Source organism: Haliotis rubra, unplaced genomic scaffold, assembly GCF_003918875.1.
Source record: "Haliotis rubra isolate DU_JTF1 unplaced genomic scaffold, ASM391887v1 Scf846, whole genome shotgun sequence".
Classification (NCBI taxonomy): domain Eukaryota; kingdom Metazoa; phylum Mollusca; class Gastropoda; order Lepetellida; family Haliotidae; genus Haliotis; species Haliotis rubra.
The window spans coordinates 138,234-156,249 of record NW_025767575.1 but is presented as its reverse complement, the minus strand read 5'-3'; the positions used below and the strand labels follow the sequence as shown (position 1 = coordinate 156,249).

Sequence of the window (18,016 nt, the reverse complement as noted above, 5' to 3'; positions counted from 1 at the left end):
CACGTGTGCGCAAGACGCACACACACATGCGCACCATTGGTTTCGCGTTCCTTAACTTTTGCTGTCGTTCTAGTAAAATGTTCCACTTTTGCAGACACGCACATATTTGAGGACGTGAGTGTATTTCTACTTGTAAGTGTGTTTCCATGTGTCTCCGTATGACTTTCCCGAGACAGATGGCCACTGCATGGAAACTGGTGACACCCATTTGTAACTCACTGCTATCTTTTATTCATCATTTCCTTGACTCCGATGTCAAACGTCTCCGAGCCACGCCCACGATCGCCACTGGTTGATATAGCCAGCACGTAACCTTCATGTCACCCCACTTCAACACTCGATCGATCCCAACCCCCGCATAGTGTGCCCCGCCCCTCTCGGCCTCTCTGTCCACTCGTGTCGGCCAGTTCTCATTGATTACTCAGACTCAGCCAGCTCGCGCTCAGTGCACGCGCCACGCGCTCCATGCCGGTATAAAACCTGGACTTTGTCAACTAGCCAACAGACTGACACACAGACAGACTTACCTGGTGGACGTTCACACGCTCAGGTAAGTCCTGCCGTGATTTACCTATTGCATCCACTTCATTTGCAGAAACTCATACTAAACTCTTACTGAAGCTTTGGAATCTGCAGTCTTAGAAGTAGTGGCAGTAGTAGTAGTAGTAGTAGTAGTAGTAGTAGTGGTATGTAGTAGTAGTAGTAGTAGTAGTAGTAGTAATAGCAGTAGTAGTAGTAGTAGTTGTTGTTGTAATAGTAGCAGTAGCAGCAGGAATAGTACTGGTATTATTAGTAGTAGCAGCAGGAATAGGAATGGTACTGGTCATAGTAGTAGAAGTAGTAGTCGTAGTAGTAGTCGTAGTAGAAGTAGTAGTAGTAATGATAGCAGTAGTAGTAGTAGTTGTGGTGGTGGTAGTAGTAGTAGCAGCAGTAGCAGCTAGAGTAGTAATGCCAGTCACTCATCTTTTTCCAAGAGGCAATACATTTGGTACATTCGACGATTTCAGAACTTGAATACATGTACCCATCTCAAAATATTCTCTCGTTCTTTTTCTAACTTACATTTAGTGCCAATATTTTACAAATCAACTCTCCTTAGCGCAAATGGTGTTGTTTTGGTACTTTGACTGTTGAACATGATATCACATGTATTCTTTGATCTTCTTTGAGTGGCATTTTAGTAGCTGCGAAGTACAAAATAGGCAAACTTTATGGATAACAACTTCTGTATTCCTAGAGTGAACAACGGTACAAGAATCTGTATCGAAACGTCGTAATAAAGAAGTTGTTATCCATTAAGCTTGCTTATTGTTTACTATTATTGTATTACTCAGAATAAGAACACTTCCACAACGTGCAGACATGTGACTGGAAGGGTACGTCGGGTGGTTGGACCTAGTCACCTGGTTGTCCGACGACGTGGTTCGATAGTTGTAACATCAATCACAGGATTATGTGACCGGGGTAGATAGTTACTGACGGGGAATTAATTAAGCAGCAAATAAATACACTTTCAAACAGTAACTTGGTTCTAATTCTTGTAGAGACAGATGGTATACTGTGCCACCTGTACCACAAAACCTGGATGTATTTAATTGTTTCTTTGGTATTTAACACCACAACAACATCCTGAGCATCTAGCTGCGTCAGTGGAAACGATGACATGTTCAACCACCAGCCTGACCACCCGTCCCGGGTGCTGAACACCAGTTCTACCCCAGATGTTCACGGGTACCTAGGATACAAGTACATATCAACTATCGGGTGGAGACGTCTAATTAGATTTAAAAAATCATGTCAGTGTAAAATACTTTCGTTGTCTCTATAAGGTCTATCTACGTCAGGTCTACGTCAGGTCTAGCTATCAGGTAAACCTATCAGGTCTAAGTCAGGTCTATGTCAGATCTATCCATCAGGTCTATCCATCAGGTCTATCTAAGTGAAGTATATGTCAAATCTATCTATCAGGTCTATCAGGTCTATGTAAGATCCATCTATCAGGTCTATGTGAGATCCATCTATCAGATCTATGTGAGATCCATCTATCAGGTCTATGTGAGATCCATCTATCAGGTCTATGTCAGATCTATCTATCAGGTCTATCTAAGACAGGTCTATGTCAGATCTATGTATCAGATCTATGTCAGATCTATTTATCAGATCTATGTCGCATCTATCTATCAGATCTATGTCAGATCTATCTATCAGGTCTATCTAAGACAGGTCTATGTCAGATCTATCCATCGGGTCTAAGTGAGGTATATGTCAGATCTATCCATCAGGTCTATCTAAGACAGGTCTATGTAAGATCTATCCATCGGGTCTAAGTGAGGTATATGTCAGATCTATCTATCAGGTCTATCTAAGACAGGTCTGTGTCAGATCTATCCATCGGGTCTATCTAAGACAGGTCTATGTGAGATCCATCTATCAGGTCTATGTCGGATCTATCTATCAGATCTATGTCAGATCTATCTATCAGGTCTATCTAAGACAGGTCTATGTCAGATCTATCTATCAGGTCTATCTATCAGGTCTATCTAGGTGAGGTATATGTCAGATCTATCTATCAGGTCTAAGACAGGTCTATGTCAGATATATCCATCGGGTCTATGTAAGTGAGGTATATGTCAGATCTATCTATCAGGTCTATCAAGGTGAGGTCTATGTCAGATCTATCTATCAGGTCTATCTATCAGGTCTATTTAGGTGAGATATATGTCAGATCTATCTATCAGGTCTATCTAAGACAGGTCTGTGTCAGATCTATCCATCGGGTCTATCTAAGACAGGTCTATGTGAGATCCATCTATCAGGTCTATGTCGGATCTATCTATCAGATCTATGTCAGATCTATCTATCAGGTCTATTTAGGTGAGGTATATGTCAGATCTATCTATCAGGTCTATCTAAGTGAGGTATATGTCAGATCTATCTATCAGGTCTATCTAGGTGAGGTATATGTCAGATCTATCTATCAGGTCTATCTAAGACAGGTCTGTGTCAGACCTATCCATCGGGTCTATCTAAGACAGGTCTATGTCGGATCTATCTATCAGATCTATGTCAGATCTATCCATCAGGTCTATCTAAGACAGGTCTATGTCATATCTATCTATCAGGTCTATCTAAGTCAGATCTATGTCAGATCTATCTATCAGACCTATCTATCAGGTCTATGTCAGATCTATCCATCAGACCTATCTATCAGGTCTATATCAGATCTATCTATCAGGTCTATGTCAGATCTATCTATCAGATCTATCTATCAGGTCTATCTAAGTGAGGTATATGTCAGATCTATCTATCAGATCTATGTCAGACCTATCTATCAGGTCTATATCAGATCTATCTATCAGGTCTATATCAAATCTATCTATCAGATCTATCTATCAGGTCTATCTAAGTCAGGTCTATGTCAGATCTATCTATCAGACCTATCTATCAGGTCTATGTCAGATCTATCTATCAGACCTATCTATCAGGTCTATAGCAGATGTATCTATCAGGTCTATCTAAGTGAAGTATATGTCAAATCTATCTATCAGGTCTATCTATCAGGTCTATGTAAGATCCATCTATCAGGTCTATGTGAGATCCATCTATCAGATCTATGTGAGATCCATCTATCAGGTCTATGTCAGATCCATCTATCAGGTCTATGTCAGATCTATCCATCGGGTCTATCTAAGACAGGTCTATGTCAGATCTATCCATCGGGCCTATCTAAGACAGGTCTATGTCAGGTGCACAGTCACCAGTTCAGCAGTGACAATGATAGTGGGGAATCGTTTTGTCAATGTCAATACACCTACGAGACCATTACTCTGTACCAAACGTTGTTACCCCCGTCACGTCCACGTCAGCACATCCTGAAGACGTTAGTGCCGTGTCGCCTCATCACTAACCATTTCCTACAACAGAAGTGAATAAAATACATTTAATGATGTATGTGTTTTCGAAAGAAATTATTTACCTCCATACATCATCATACGTCATTGTAAACCAGGTTTGTTCTTTTCCCCAGTTTGTCCATATCATCTGTCACGTCATGCCAATTTTTACATTGTTATGTCGGTTCCTGATTCTTAGCACCTGAAACTAATGGCCCTCTGTAACACGTGACTGATCGGATAACGCTCCTCGCCGCTAGGGTGCGCTCCGGTCGCTTCGAGTTTTTGGCATGTCTCTTTGATAGAAGTTTTCTTAATTGGAAGAAGCGTAGACAGATGTATGAATCCGATAACAGATTGCAGTTGCACTGTTTATGAAGCTGGGAGAACGTGTTTCCCAATGGGCGCAAATGTCAATAATTGTGGAGTCATCTCGTTGCGTTCTCGTTGACTGAGATGAGGACACGGAGGATATGTGTCATAGACAAGCTGCCTCTTTGATCTTCGAATATCGCATGTTAGGGCAATTATAGAAACGTGTATTGAACGTTTAATGGTATAACATTGGGCCTGTGTGTACGCCATGATCTCTCAGGGCGATGGTTACTGTAAGGTACAGGTCCAGTACCTCAATGTAAGATTGAATACAATATTTTGAGACATATCCCGGAGATGATTGTAAGACTGATTACGTCTTCAAAGGGCTCTTTGGGCCGTGCGAGTTCGCAATGAGTGTAAATCAAGGTGGGTTTCCTGTAGAACTCTTTACTGTGGTCTGTGGGTTTGAGGAAGCACGTGGGTCGTATATAATGTTTATATCAGTGAAACTATACATACAAATGTCCCAGCATCTCACAGATGTTATTTATGAGCATGTCCTGCATTTTAAATACCGTTTTCCCAGTAAATGATACTTTGAGAAATTGCCCTGAACCTCTGAACAAATAACTGCCAGTGTGTCTGTGATATCCGGGTTTATTGACAAATGCCCCGCGGATCAAGGCCCAAATAGTTTGCCTTGTGCATAGTTGTGGCCACAGTTGAAAAAGCGAATGTTTTCTTATTTTGACAGAATTAAACCTTGTTCTTTTTAGCAAAAGCAAGCAAATCCTATGATTTATCTCAAACGCTTCCTTTTTTTATTTTACTTTAATCAAGGTCAATCTTAGAGACAGGAGACATGTGTATCTCCTGGCCCCAGCAATATATCGCTGTTTGAGGTATTTGTTATGGAGCTTTGCAATCTTTTACAAAAGAGATGGACATGTCGTCGAGTCAAACCAAAGACAGATCCAGATATCCCCCAGGGCGGCAGAATTGCATAATGGGTAATGTGTTCACTCATCACGCTGAAGGGTCGGGTTTGATTCGTCACATGGGAACAATTTTGTTGATCTCATTTCCGTTGACCCCCGCCGTAATATTGCTAAACTACTGGTGAAGGCGGCGTACAGTCACACCCATTCATTCATTCAGCTGGTGAATCGTGCACTCTGTACCGCCATTCAGTGTCTTCTGAGAACAAACATAGCCTTAACGGAGTGAGTTCAAACCTGGAGTATATACGTATTTTTCACAAGAACCAATTTGTTTCTGGAGTTAGCTGTGTGACATTGTGTTTTTGTCTTAGAGTAAAGTTCATGAGCTCATTAAAGTTTGAAGGAAAGATCCAGTCGATCAATGTGAACGGTTCACGTACCGGTATGAACCTCCAATCGTAATACAGAGTAAAGCGTGAGTGAGTGAGTATGCCATTACCCTCTTGGGGCTTCAGCGCGCCTAGCGAATGCTTTTACCTCTAGGCTATTACTCCACCGCCCCGTGGAGTGTAACGAGGCACCGAGTGAATTGTGACACCATTTTCATTCTGCAGCTGGAGAACTATTGATCCATCTTACTCCACTTTTAACTTTCTCAGGCATTACATATATTTTTAATGAATTTAGGATGTTTGAAAATGACCATGTTTGGTTTGGTTGAAGTGTATTGTCGTCGATCGAGATCATATGTCTTTATCTTCACTGGCATAAAGTAGTTTTGTTCTGTTGAGAAACACAACGCGCTAACTTTAAAATGCAATTTGGACAGTTTCCCCAGTAACATATATACTACCCATCAAGGTTAAGACTCACGTAAAACACTCGCTACATGTGTGTATATATATATTTATCATCCAAAACTGTGTTCCACTGGAGATATCGCTTGTGTGAGATCAAACGATATCTCCTAGGAGATATCGTTTTGACAGTAGATTTTGTACAATGCCCTAACAATGCTATGACGTCATGTACTTGATGACGTCACAATGCTATGACATCGCTGCACTGCAAGTCTAATGGCAGTACCATGTTCAAAGATGTACATTTTTCATTGAAAATTAATGAAGAGTGATTTTGGATGATAAATAGAATCTCACCCTCGTGTCTTCTGATATCAAATATATCAACACTCGTTGATAAAAGTAAAAATATCCTCGGCAAGCCTCGGATATTTGTTACTTTATCAACTCGTGGTGATATATTTGATATCAAAAGACACTCGGGTGAGATTCTCTATTTATTACCCACGTGGTCAACGTATGGGGTAGTTGCATACAAATCTCGTACGTCACACGAGTGTCGTATCGCGTTGACCTGTGTCGTAACGACTTGACCTGAGATTCTAACAATTTGATTGGATAACCGATGACCTCTCAATTAGGTCACATTCTGACGTAACTATTTTTTCATTCATAACGAACATGTGAATTCATTCATTCTATAACTTAAATGCATTGTGGGAATGTAAATATTGCGAACGTTGCCGTGTCGCTGTTTAATTGTGAGTCGAACTGAGACATCATATCCGTCGAAAAACATAAACGAAATGTTTCCACCAGTGATGTTAGCCGAATGAAGCAACTGCAAACCAAGAAACGGGGAGCTACGGAGTAGTTTACTGTAGGAGGCTGTACGAGGCGATTGCAACTGACATGCATCCTGACGTCTGTTACCAAGGCAGTGACGTCATTACAGTGTGACGTCATGCAAATATTGTACTACAGTACAAAACTCTTCCGCAACCTCTTTATGAAACCGGTTCCGGTTTGAAACCAAAAAATAACAAAAATACGCTATTTTTCAATTTAATGCATGTAAGACGTGGGTAATAAATAAAATACCACACTCGGTCTCATTACATACGACACTCGTTTCGTATAATTCGTATGTAATGAGACCTCGTGTAGTATTCTCTATATATGTTACATCGAACATGAATTTCTCCACTACCCTGGGGGAACCAATTGCAAACTTTATGGAGATGAGGATAATGCATCAAATTGATGAAAAGCATGGGCATATATCGTGTATGTGAACAGCTGCTTTTCTGGTGTAAAGTTTTGTTAAGAATACACCAATTTTCACTGATTTTCATCATTTATTGAGCTCATTACAATAATCTGTTCAACGTTACGAATTTGTTTTACAATACATCAATTCATGTGTAAACAGTACCTTTAAACAGTATGGAATATTTTGCAATAGTACGGTGGAGGAAACAAAAAATGGACTCCACATCATTGTACCTATGTAGGGAATCACATACCTCACTATAGATGTGATGCATGTACCTGAGCTTGGAGCACCTCGCATGGCATGGTGGCATGGCAGGTCATGCCGGCCATGACAAGGATGTAGAAGCATCACTAACTCTCACAACCCTGCTAACCTCATGCTGGTGAGGTTTCTTGCCTATATTAATATATATGCCTCTGTTCCGATTGGCACAGTCAAAACAAGGGAATCTGGCCAAGAGGTTCGACTCAAGCTCCGGGGACATCGACGATCTGATATTGTCAATAATGGTAAAACAGCCACCAGTTTCATTCCACCAATAACCACCCACTTACATGGAAGCAAGAGGCACTTTGAGACTTCCTCTGTTTCACAGTTTACACCTATCCACAAAACTGTATGACAAGAAGAATGACTTCAAATTCCAACAGTCAACGTTCTCTTAATGTCGAGCAACATTCCATCTGCTCCAGCCCTTGGTGTCTTTAGTAAACAACTTTTGACGACCAATTGAGCATGATCTGTATGAAAAGATTTCATCTAATGATCTTTATCAAGGTTACAACAGCTAGGTTCTCAACCATTGAAACGAGGAGGATCTGATGGATCAGTCCCTATATAGTACCTTGTGTTGAGTCTGTACCACATGTGTCCCTGTATTGTGCGACTGTATTTGCCTTTGGCGAACATCAGGTGCCATACTATACAGTACCTTGTGTTGAGTCTGTACCACATGTGTCCCTGTATTGTGCGACTGTATTTGCCTTTGGCGAACATCAGGTGCCATACTATACAGTACCTTGTGTTGAGTCTGTACCACATGTGTCCCTGTATTGTGCGACTGTATTTGCCTTTAGCCAACATCAGGTGCCATACTATACAGTACCTTGTGTTGAGTCTGTACCACATGTGTCCCTGTATTGTGCGACTGTATTTGCCTTTAGCCAACATCAGGTGCCATACTATACAGTACCTTGTGTTGAGTCTGTACCACATTTGTCCCTGTGTTGTGCGACTGTATTTGCCTTTAGCCAACATCAGGTGCCATACTATACAGTACCTTGTGTTGAGTCTGTACCACATGTGTCCCTGTATTGTGCGACTGTATTTGCCTTTAGCCAACATCAGGTGCCATACTATACAGTACCTTGTGTTGAGTCTGTACCACATGTGTCCCTGTATTGTGCGACTGTATTTGCCTTTAGCCAACATCAGGTGCCATACTATACAGTACCTTGTGTTGAGTCTGTACCACATGTGTCCCTGTATTGTGCGACTGTATTTGCCTTTTAGCCAACATCAGGTGCCATACTATACAGTACCTTGTGTTGAGTCTGTACCACATGTGTCCCTGTATTGTGCGACTGTATTTGCCTTTAGCCAACATCAGGTGCCATACTATACAGTACCTTGTGTTGAGTCTGTACCACATGTGTCCCTGTATTGTGCGACTGTATTTGCCTTTAGCCAACATCAGGTGCCATACTATACAGTACCTTGTGTTGAGTCTGTACCACATGTGTCCCTGTATTGTGCGACTGTATTTGCCTTTAGCCAACATCAGGTGCCATACTATACAGTACCTTGTGTTGAGTCTGTACCACATGTGTCCCTGTATTGTGCGACTGTATTTGCCTTTAGCCAACATCAGGTGCCATACTATACAGTACCTTGTGTTGAGTCTGTACCACATGTGTCCCTGTATTGTGCGACTGTATTTGCTTTTAGCCAACATCAGGTGCCATACTATACAGTACCTTGTGTTGAGTCTGTACCACATGTGTCCCTGTATTGTGCGACTGTATTTGCCTTTAGCCAACATCAGGTGCCATACTATACAGTACCTTGTGTTGAGTCTGTACCACATGTGTCCCTGTATTGTGCGACTGTATTTGCCTTTAGCCAACATCAGGTGCCATACTATACAGTACCTTGTGTTGAGTCTGTACCACATGTGTCCCTGTATTGTGCGACTGTATTTGCCTTTAGCCAACATCAGGTGCCATACTATACAGTACCTTGTGTTGAGTCTGTACCACATGTGTCCCTGTATTGTGCGACTGTATTTGCCTTTAGCCAACATCAGGTGCCATACTATACAGTACCTTGTGTTGAGTCTGTACCACATGTGTCCCTGTATTGTGCGACTGTATTTGCCTTTAGCCAACATCAGGTGCCATACTATACAGTACCTTGTGTTGAGTCTGTACCACATGTGTCCCTGTATTGTGCGACTGTATTTGCCTTTAGCCAACATCAGGTGCCATACTATACAGTACCTTGTGTTGAGTCTGTACCACATGTGTCCCTGTATTGTGCGACTGTATTTGCTTTTAGCCAACATCAGGTGCCATACTATACAGTACCTTGTGTTGAGTCTGTACCACATGTGTCCCTGTATTGTGCGACTGTATTTGCCTTTAGCCAACATCAGGTGCCATACTATACAGTACCTTGTGTTGAGTCTGTACCACATGTGTCCCTGTATTGTGCGACTGTATTTGCCTTTAGCCAACATCAGGTGCCATACTATACAGTACCTTGTGTTGAGTCTGTACCACATTTGTCCCTGTAGTGTATTGTACTGTATCAGGTGCCATACTATACACAAGGAACGAAATAAGCACCCCCTGTATTTTTGCAGTGATGGGTTTTCAACACGTGCATAAAATTTCTCGTGGCGACCACGTTGGAAAAACAGGAATTTTTCTGATCCGTATGATCCTTTGACTCATGAAAAACGACAAAATGATTGGAATCCATGTTGCTTTTATGAAGATAATTGCTCATTGTAAAAAAACACCGATTTTCATACAAAACCATGTCTGTACAAGTATGGCCCTGGAATGTTTAATGTTGGAATTATTGGTGAATGATCCTCTGAAGGGGCAGTCTACCCCATTCCTCGTGTAAAGTAGCTTCCAATTGGGCCTGGTTCTGTACAGAAGGGCCCTAGTCTTATCATAGAGATCCCTGAAGCAAATATATCCAAGAAAGCCCAAGCAAGTCTAGAAAATGTGGCAAGTCTAGATTTCCACTGCTTCTGAAAATGAAGAAAGTCTCAGGGCTCCTTTTCATTATATTTTATCTATTTTTTTACTATGAATGTTTTTCTGTAACATATGTTCATTTCAGAGACCAGTTGTTAGTCTAAGGAGGATCCCTTTGTTGCGACGACCCAGAAATTCTCAAAAGGGTTAAGATCGGGGCTCATTGAATAATGATATATGCCAGGGGGTGCTTAACTAGGTTATTTGTGTATATTTGATATTGATTCGTCATAGTGATATGGATGTACATGATATAGTATCGTCAGCATCAGTACTGATAATGACAATGACTTTGTGGCTGTTATCGGATATACCGTTCGAACATGCTTTATATTCATTCTGTCTGGTGCAGTGGAATCGATCTTGACCTGGATTCTTGGACATCCTGTTTGCACAATGGCGTTGACAACTCACTTGATATGTCAACGTACAAAAAGACCTGACCTCGTGTGTGGGAAAGACCCCATCCTTTACTTGCCGTAAATGTCAAATAACTTTCTAATTAATCGGGTAGATATAGTAGCTGCCTATAGTCTGTCTTACAGTCCCTGAACCACATTATTTCCCTTACTGTCTTGTCCTCCCTGCAATGCCAAAGCCTTAAATGAAGCAAGTCTAGATTTTCTCAGGTTCAGATCCCTATTAACTAGCACCCCTGTTCAAAAAATGGTTTTACTTGTTATTATCAATATAAAGGGTTTACTTGTTATTATCAATATAAAGGGTTGACTTGTTATTATCAATATAAAGGGTTTACTTGTTATTATCAATATAAAGGGTTTACTTATTATAACCAATATAAAGGGTTGACTTGTTATTATCAATATAAAGGGTTTACTTGTTATTATCAATATAAAGGGTTTATTTATTATAACCAATATAAAGGGTTTACTTCTCATTATCAATATAAAGGGTTTACTTGTTATTATCAATATAAAGGGTTTACTTATTATAACCAATATAAAGAGTTTACTTGTTATTACCAATATAAAGGGTTTACTTGTTATTATCAATATAAAGGGTTTACTTGTTATTATCAATATAAAGGGTTTACTTGTTATTATCAATATCAATATAAAGGGTTTACTTGTTATTGTCAATATAAAGGGTTTACTTGTTATTGTCAATATAAAGGGTTTACTTGTTATTACTAATATAAAGGGTTTACTTGTTATTATCAATATAAAGGGTTTACTTGTTATTATCAATATAAAGGGTTTACTTGTTATCATCAATATAAAGGGTTTACTTATTATTATTATTAATATAAAGGGTTTACTTATTATTATTAATATAAAGGGTCTACTTGTTATTATCAATATAAAGGGTGTACTTGTTATTATCAATATAAAGGGTTTACTTGTTATGATCAATATAAAGGGTTTACTTATTATTACCAATATAAAGGGTTTACTTGTTATAATCAAGCTTATATATATATATATATTCAGAGACTAAGCGTTAGTCTATAGCTGCCTTATAAAGACTTTAAATCCCACTTGAATCCGACATAACCAATCATTCCTATCCGTCTATCATGGTACGGCTATACTCACAGTCTATCATGGTACGGCTATACTCACCGTCAACCATGGTGTAGCTATACTCACAGTCTACCATGGTGTAGCTATACTCACAGTCTACCATGGTGTAGCTATATTCACAGTCTACCATGATGTAGCTATATTCACAGTCGACCATGGTGTAGCTATACTCACAGTCTATCATGGTACGGCTATACTCACAGTCTACCATGGTGTAGCTATACTCACAGTCTATCATGGTACGGCTATACTCACAGTCTACCATGGTGTAGCTATACTCACAGTCTACCATGGTGTAGCTATACTCACCGTCTATCATGGTGTAGCTATACTCACAGTCTATCATGGTACGGCTATAATCACCGTCCACCATGGTGTAGCTATATTCACAGTCTACCATGATGTAGCTATATTCACAGTCGACCATGGTGTAGCTATACTCACAGTCTATCATGGTACGGCTATACTCACAGTCTACCATGGTGTAGCTATACTCACAGTCTATCATGGTACGGCTATACTCACAGTCTACCATGGTGTAGCTATACTCACAGTCTACCATGGTGTAGCTATACTCACAGTCTACCATGGTACGGCTATACTCACAGTCTACCATGGTGTAGCTATACTCACAGTCTACCATGGTGTAGCTATACTCACAGTCGACCATGGTGTAGCTATATTCACAGTCTACCATGATGTAGCTATATTCACAGTCGACCATGGTGTAGCTATACTCACAGTCGACCATGGTGTAGCTATATTAACAGTCTACCATGATGTAGCTATATTCACAGTCTACCATGGTGTAGCTATACTCACAGTCTACCATGGTGTAGCTATACTCACAGTCTATCATGGTACGGCTATACTCACAGTCTACCATGGTGTAGCTATACTCACAGTCTACGCTGGTGTAGCTATACTCACAGTCTATCATGGTACGGCTATACTCACAGTCTACCATGGTGTAGCTATACTCACAGTCTACCATGGTGTAGCTATACTCACAGTCTATCATGGTACGGCTATACTCACAGTCTACCATGGTGTAGCTATACTCACAGTCTACCATGGTGTAGCTATACTCACAGTCTACCATGGTGTAGCTATACTCACAGTCTACCATGGTACGGCTATACTCACAGTCTACCATGGTGTAGCTATACTCACAGTCTACCATGGTACGGCTATACTCACAGTCTACCATGGTACGGCTATACTCATAGTCTATCATGGTACGGCTATACTCACAGTCTACCATGGTGTAGCTATACTCACAGTCTACCATGGTACGGCTATACTCACAGTCTATCATGGTACGGCTATACTCACAGTCTACCATGGTACGGCTATACTCACACTGAAGACCCGGATTCGATTCCCCACATGGGTTCAATGTGTGAAGCCCATTTCTGTTGTCCCCCGACATGATATTGCTGGAATATTGCTAAAAGCGGCGTTAAACCATACTCACTCACTCACTCACTCCATATCAAGCGGACACAGAGGCGTCAAACCCAACTCACTCACTCACCCGTACGTGCCCTACCGTAATACACCCAAGACAAGGAGCCGTCATGCCAAGACCTTTGTGTAAACGACCTACCTCAAATCATCTGTTTCAATGCATATTCATGTACCCCCTCAATTTGTAATACGTCACCAGATCTGTATAATCTGCCACCGTGGCCGAATGCATTGAAGGTTGTGTTGTTTATTAAGAAGCCTGGAGCGTCGCCAGAAGCACACTGGCTGGTAATCCATTAGAGCGGGATCCCTCAACCGTTCAGGATATGTTAGACATGTAATTCTAGTTCTCGTCTCAACACACCGTGGCACGTGGCATGTGTATCCTGATCGGGCATAAACTGGAAGATTAATTTGAGTTGCAGCGACTCCTCGCAGTCCGGCGTTGCATTACTCCCCGACTCCGGGGAAACAGAGGGACAGTTAATTCAGATTAGAATATACAGTACCGGAGCTTAACCTCGTTTTATGATGTTTTGTTTTTGAATTTTGTAATCCAGTAATCTGAAAACAAAGCGGACCTTAGTTAAGGAGTTGCTTCGTCCGTTATTAAGATATTGAATGTACATCTCCTGAAGGAGATCCTCAGTTTGAAAGTGTCATTAAATCAGCATTTACAAAGTTACATCCAGAGGCATGTGAAGTAAGGGGACCGTGGTCTGGCTCCATGGGTAACGTGGTCGGTGGTCACGACGCAGGTTCGTTTCCTCGCAGCGCCAATTCTGGAAGCTCCCTTCGTTGCGTACCTGGGAGACAGCTGATATTTCAGGACACCCATGCTCACCCAATACAAAATACTGGCGTCCTCCTGGTTGTCAGCATATCGAACTTTTGTACCTGGAAGACAGCTGATATTTCAGGACACCCATGCTCACCCAATACAAAATACTGGCGTCCTCCTGGTTGTCAGCATATCGAACTTTTGTACCTGGAAGACAGCTGATATTTCAGGACACCCATGCTCACCCAATACAAAATACTGGCGTCCTCCTGGTTGTCAGCATATCGAACTTTGTACCTGGAAGACAGCTGATATTTCAGGACACCCATGCTCACCCAATACAAAAATACTGCCGTCCTCCTGGTTGTCAGCATATCGAACTTTTGTACCTGGAAGACAGCTGATATTTCAGGACACCCATGCTCACCCAATACAAAATACTGGCGTCCTCCTGGTTGTCAGCATATCGAACTTTGTACCTGGAAGACAGCTGATATTTCAGGACACCCATGCTCACCCAATACAAAATACTGCCGTCCTCCTGGTTGTCAGCATATCGAACTTTTGTACCTGGAAGACAGCTGATATTTCAGGACACCCATGCTCACCCAATACAAAATACTGGCGTCCTCCTGGTTGTCAGCATATCGAACTTTTGTACCTGGAAGACAGCTGATATTTCAGGACACCCATGCTCACCCAATACAAAATACTGGCGTCCTCCTGGTTGTCAGCATATCGAACTTTTGTACCTGGAAGACAGCTGATATTTCAGGACACCCATGCTCACCCAATACAAAATACTGGCGTCCTCCTGGTTGTCAGCATATCGAACTTTTGTACCTGGAAGACAGCTGATATTTCAGGACACCCATGCTCACTCAATACAAAATACTGGCGTCCTCCTGGTTGTCAGCATATCGAACTTTTGTACCTGGAAGACAGCTGATATTTCAGGACACCCATGCTCACCCAATACAAAATACTGGCGTCCTCCTGGTTGTCAGCATATCGAACTTTTGTACCTGGAAGACAGCTGATATTTCAGGACACCCATGCTCACTCAATACAAAATACTGGCGTCCTCATGGTTGTCAGCATATCGAACTTTTGTATAAGTGTAAAACATAAAGTGGGTTTTTCTAAAAATAATTTTAGGACGTCATTATTGAACAAGTGTTATATTTGGGACTATACTTTCTCCAGTACAGATTCTGGATGTCTTGTTATGTTGAGTCCTTTCCGGTATGCCTGACTGAGTGTGTGGGTTCGAATCCCGGATAGGACTCAACCCAACAAAAGTACTAGAATTTGCACTTTGTTGAGAAGTGTCATCCCAAATATAACATGTGTTACATCTGACCACTTTCTATATGGCATTGTGTATACATGACGTCATGATTGATAATTAACGAAGAGTAGTTTAGCAAATATACATTAGTAACAAAATCCATAGTCATGAGAAAACTCTCAAAACAACTCAAACATACTTATCAGAAACTGTCTGTAAATCATACAAAACTATTATGTAATGGCTTGTTGGCGATGTTAGCATCAACACCCCAGCTGTTCCAATAACCTATATAACACACGCCAGCTATTGACAGAGGAGCATCACTTCATCAACCATGTCCCACGTGATGACAGCCGACCCTTGCTCCGATGTTAGGGGGGGGAGTGAGGAGTGGGAGGGGACTTGCACCTGAATACTCTGTGGGGGACAGTATCCCTCACAGGTGCAGGTCTCCAGGGGTTAGTGCTCCAACTTCTCTCGATGTGGCTACTTTGGTCATTATACTCACATCATCAGATGTCAACAAGTCGTTCTGTAACAGACTAAAACACATAACTCTTACACCAATATGGTTCCGTCTGTTGGAGAAAACTACTGTGTGGCTGGACTTGGTGTTAGACTGGTTTAATGGCGTCCCTTCGTCATCCCTTCAGGCTGGGTACAATGTGTGAAGCCGATTTCAGGTGTAACCCACCATGATATTGCTGGAATATAGTTCAAAGCGACGTAAAACATGACTCACTCACTCACTACAGGCAAAGAACAGACCCTATTCAAATCAACGCGTTTAACAAACATTCTTGGATTAAAGAGTCTGTCTCACTATGAGTGTGTTTAATATTAACAAGTAACAAGTTGAAATAGATGTACAGCTTTTAAAGATGGTAAATGGCACTGAATAATCGTTAATTCCATACAGCAAGTGGGCGGCGCCGTGCAGAACTGGTCGTTTTCGGTGTGCATTACAATGCAATGTGGTTGGTTCGAATCCCGGTATGTCAAGATATGTAGCTGATGTTTGTTTGCACCATACCTGCCTTGGGAGCTTTCTCTCACATCAAGCAGAAATAGGATTGAAATACTAGTCAAACTCACTCATTCACCCAAAACCATCTGTCTCAGGGGTAACATCCAGTTTATAACATCTATTGACTGTCTAAGGTTTCAAAGAATATTTCGGGATTGTCTGGATTGTGTTGGAGATGGATGTTTCGCAGTGGATCGCCTGGATTGTGTTGGAAAGTGCAGGATTGCTGGGCTACTCTGGTCTTCTCATTTCTATTGTGTATTTGTGGACAATCTGTGCGGCACCTTTATTGTGTATTTGTGGACAATCTGTGCGGCACCTTTATTGTGTATTTGTGGACAATCTGTGCGGCACCTATATTGTGTATTTGTGGACAATCTGTGCGGCACCTATATTGTGTATTTGTGGACAATCTGTGCGGCACCTATATTGTGTATTTGTGGACAATCTGTGCGGCACCCATATTGTGTATTTGTGGACAATCTGTGCGGCACCTTTATTGTGTATTTGTGGACAATCTGTGCGGCACCTTTATTGTGTATTTGTGGACAATCTGTGCGGCACCTTTATTGTGTATTTGTGGACAATCTGTGCGGCACCTTTATTGTGTATTTGTGGACAATCTGTGCGGCACCTTTATTGTGTATTTGTGGACAATCTGTGCGGCACCTATATTGTGTATTTGTGGACAATCTGTGCGGCACCTTTATTGTGTATTTGTGGACAATCTGTGCGGCACCTTTATTGTGTATTTGTGGACAATCTGTGCGGCACCTATATTGTGTATTTGTGGACAATCTGTGCGGCACCTTTATTGTGTATTTGTGGACAATCTGTGAGGCACCTTTATTGTGTATTTGTGGACAATCTGTGAGGCACCTTTATTGTGTATTTGTGGACAATCTGTGAGGCACCTTTATTGTGTATTTGTGGACAATCTGTGCGGCACCTTTATTGTGTATTTGTGGACAATCTGTGCGGCACCTTTATTGTGTATTTGTGGACAATCTGTGCGGCACCTTTATTGTGTATTTGTGGACAATCTGTGCGGCACCTTTATTGTGTATTTGTGGACAATCTGTGCGGCACCTTTATTGTGTATTTGTGGACAATCTGTGCGGCACCTTTATTGTGTATTTGTGGACAATCTGTGAGGCACCTTTATTGTGTATTTGTGGACAATCTGTGCGGCACCTTTATTGTGTATTTGTGGACAATCTGTGCGGCACCTATATTGTGTATTTGTGGACAATCTGTGCGGCACCTATATTATGTTTGACCAGTGATGTTGTTCAGAAATAATTATTTGGGAAATATTCAGGTTTTAGATGCGTGGGAATGTTTTGAATAACGTTTTCAATCACTTCCGGTGAATTTCTGAGTAGAATGTTTTCCTCTGAAGG

At 41.3% G+C, this 18,016-nt stretch overlaps 1 protein-coding gene across 1 annotated transcript in view; it reads left to right on the top strand.

The window, feature by feature from the left end:
• Window positions 1-372: 372 nt before the first annotated feature.
• Window positions 373-18,016, top strand: part of LOC124262581 — a 35,300-nt gene continuing 17,656 nt past the window's right edge. Inside the window, exon 1 of the mRNA XM_046697075.1 lies at window positions 373-550. The gene's annotated coding sequence lies outside the window, so the exon portion shown is untranslated. The remainder of the gene's footprint in view (window positions 551-18,016) is intronic.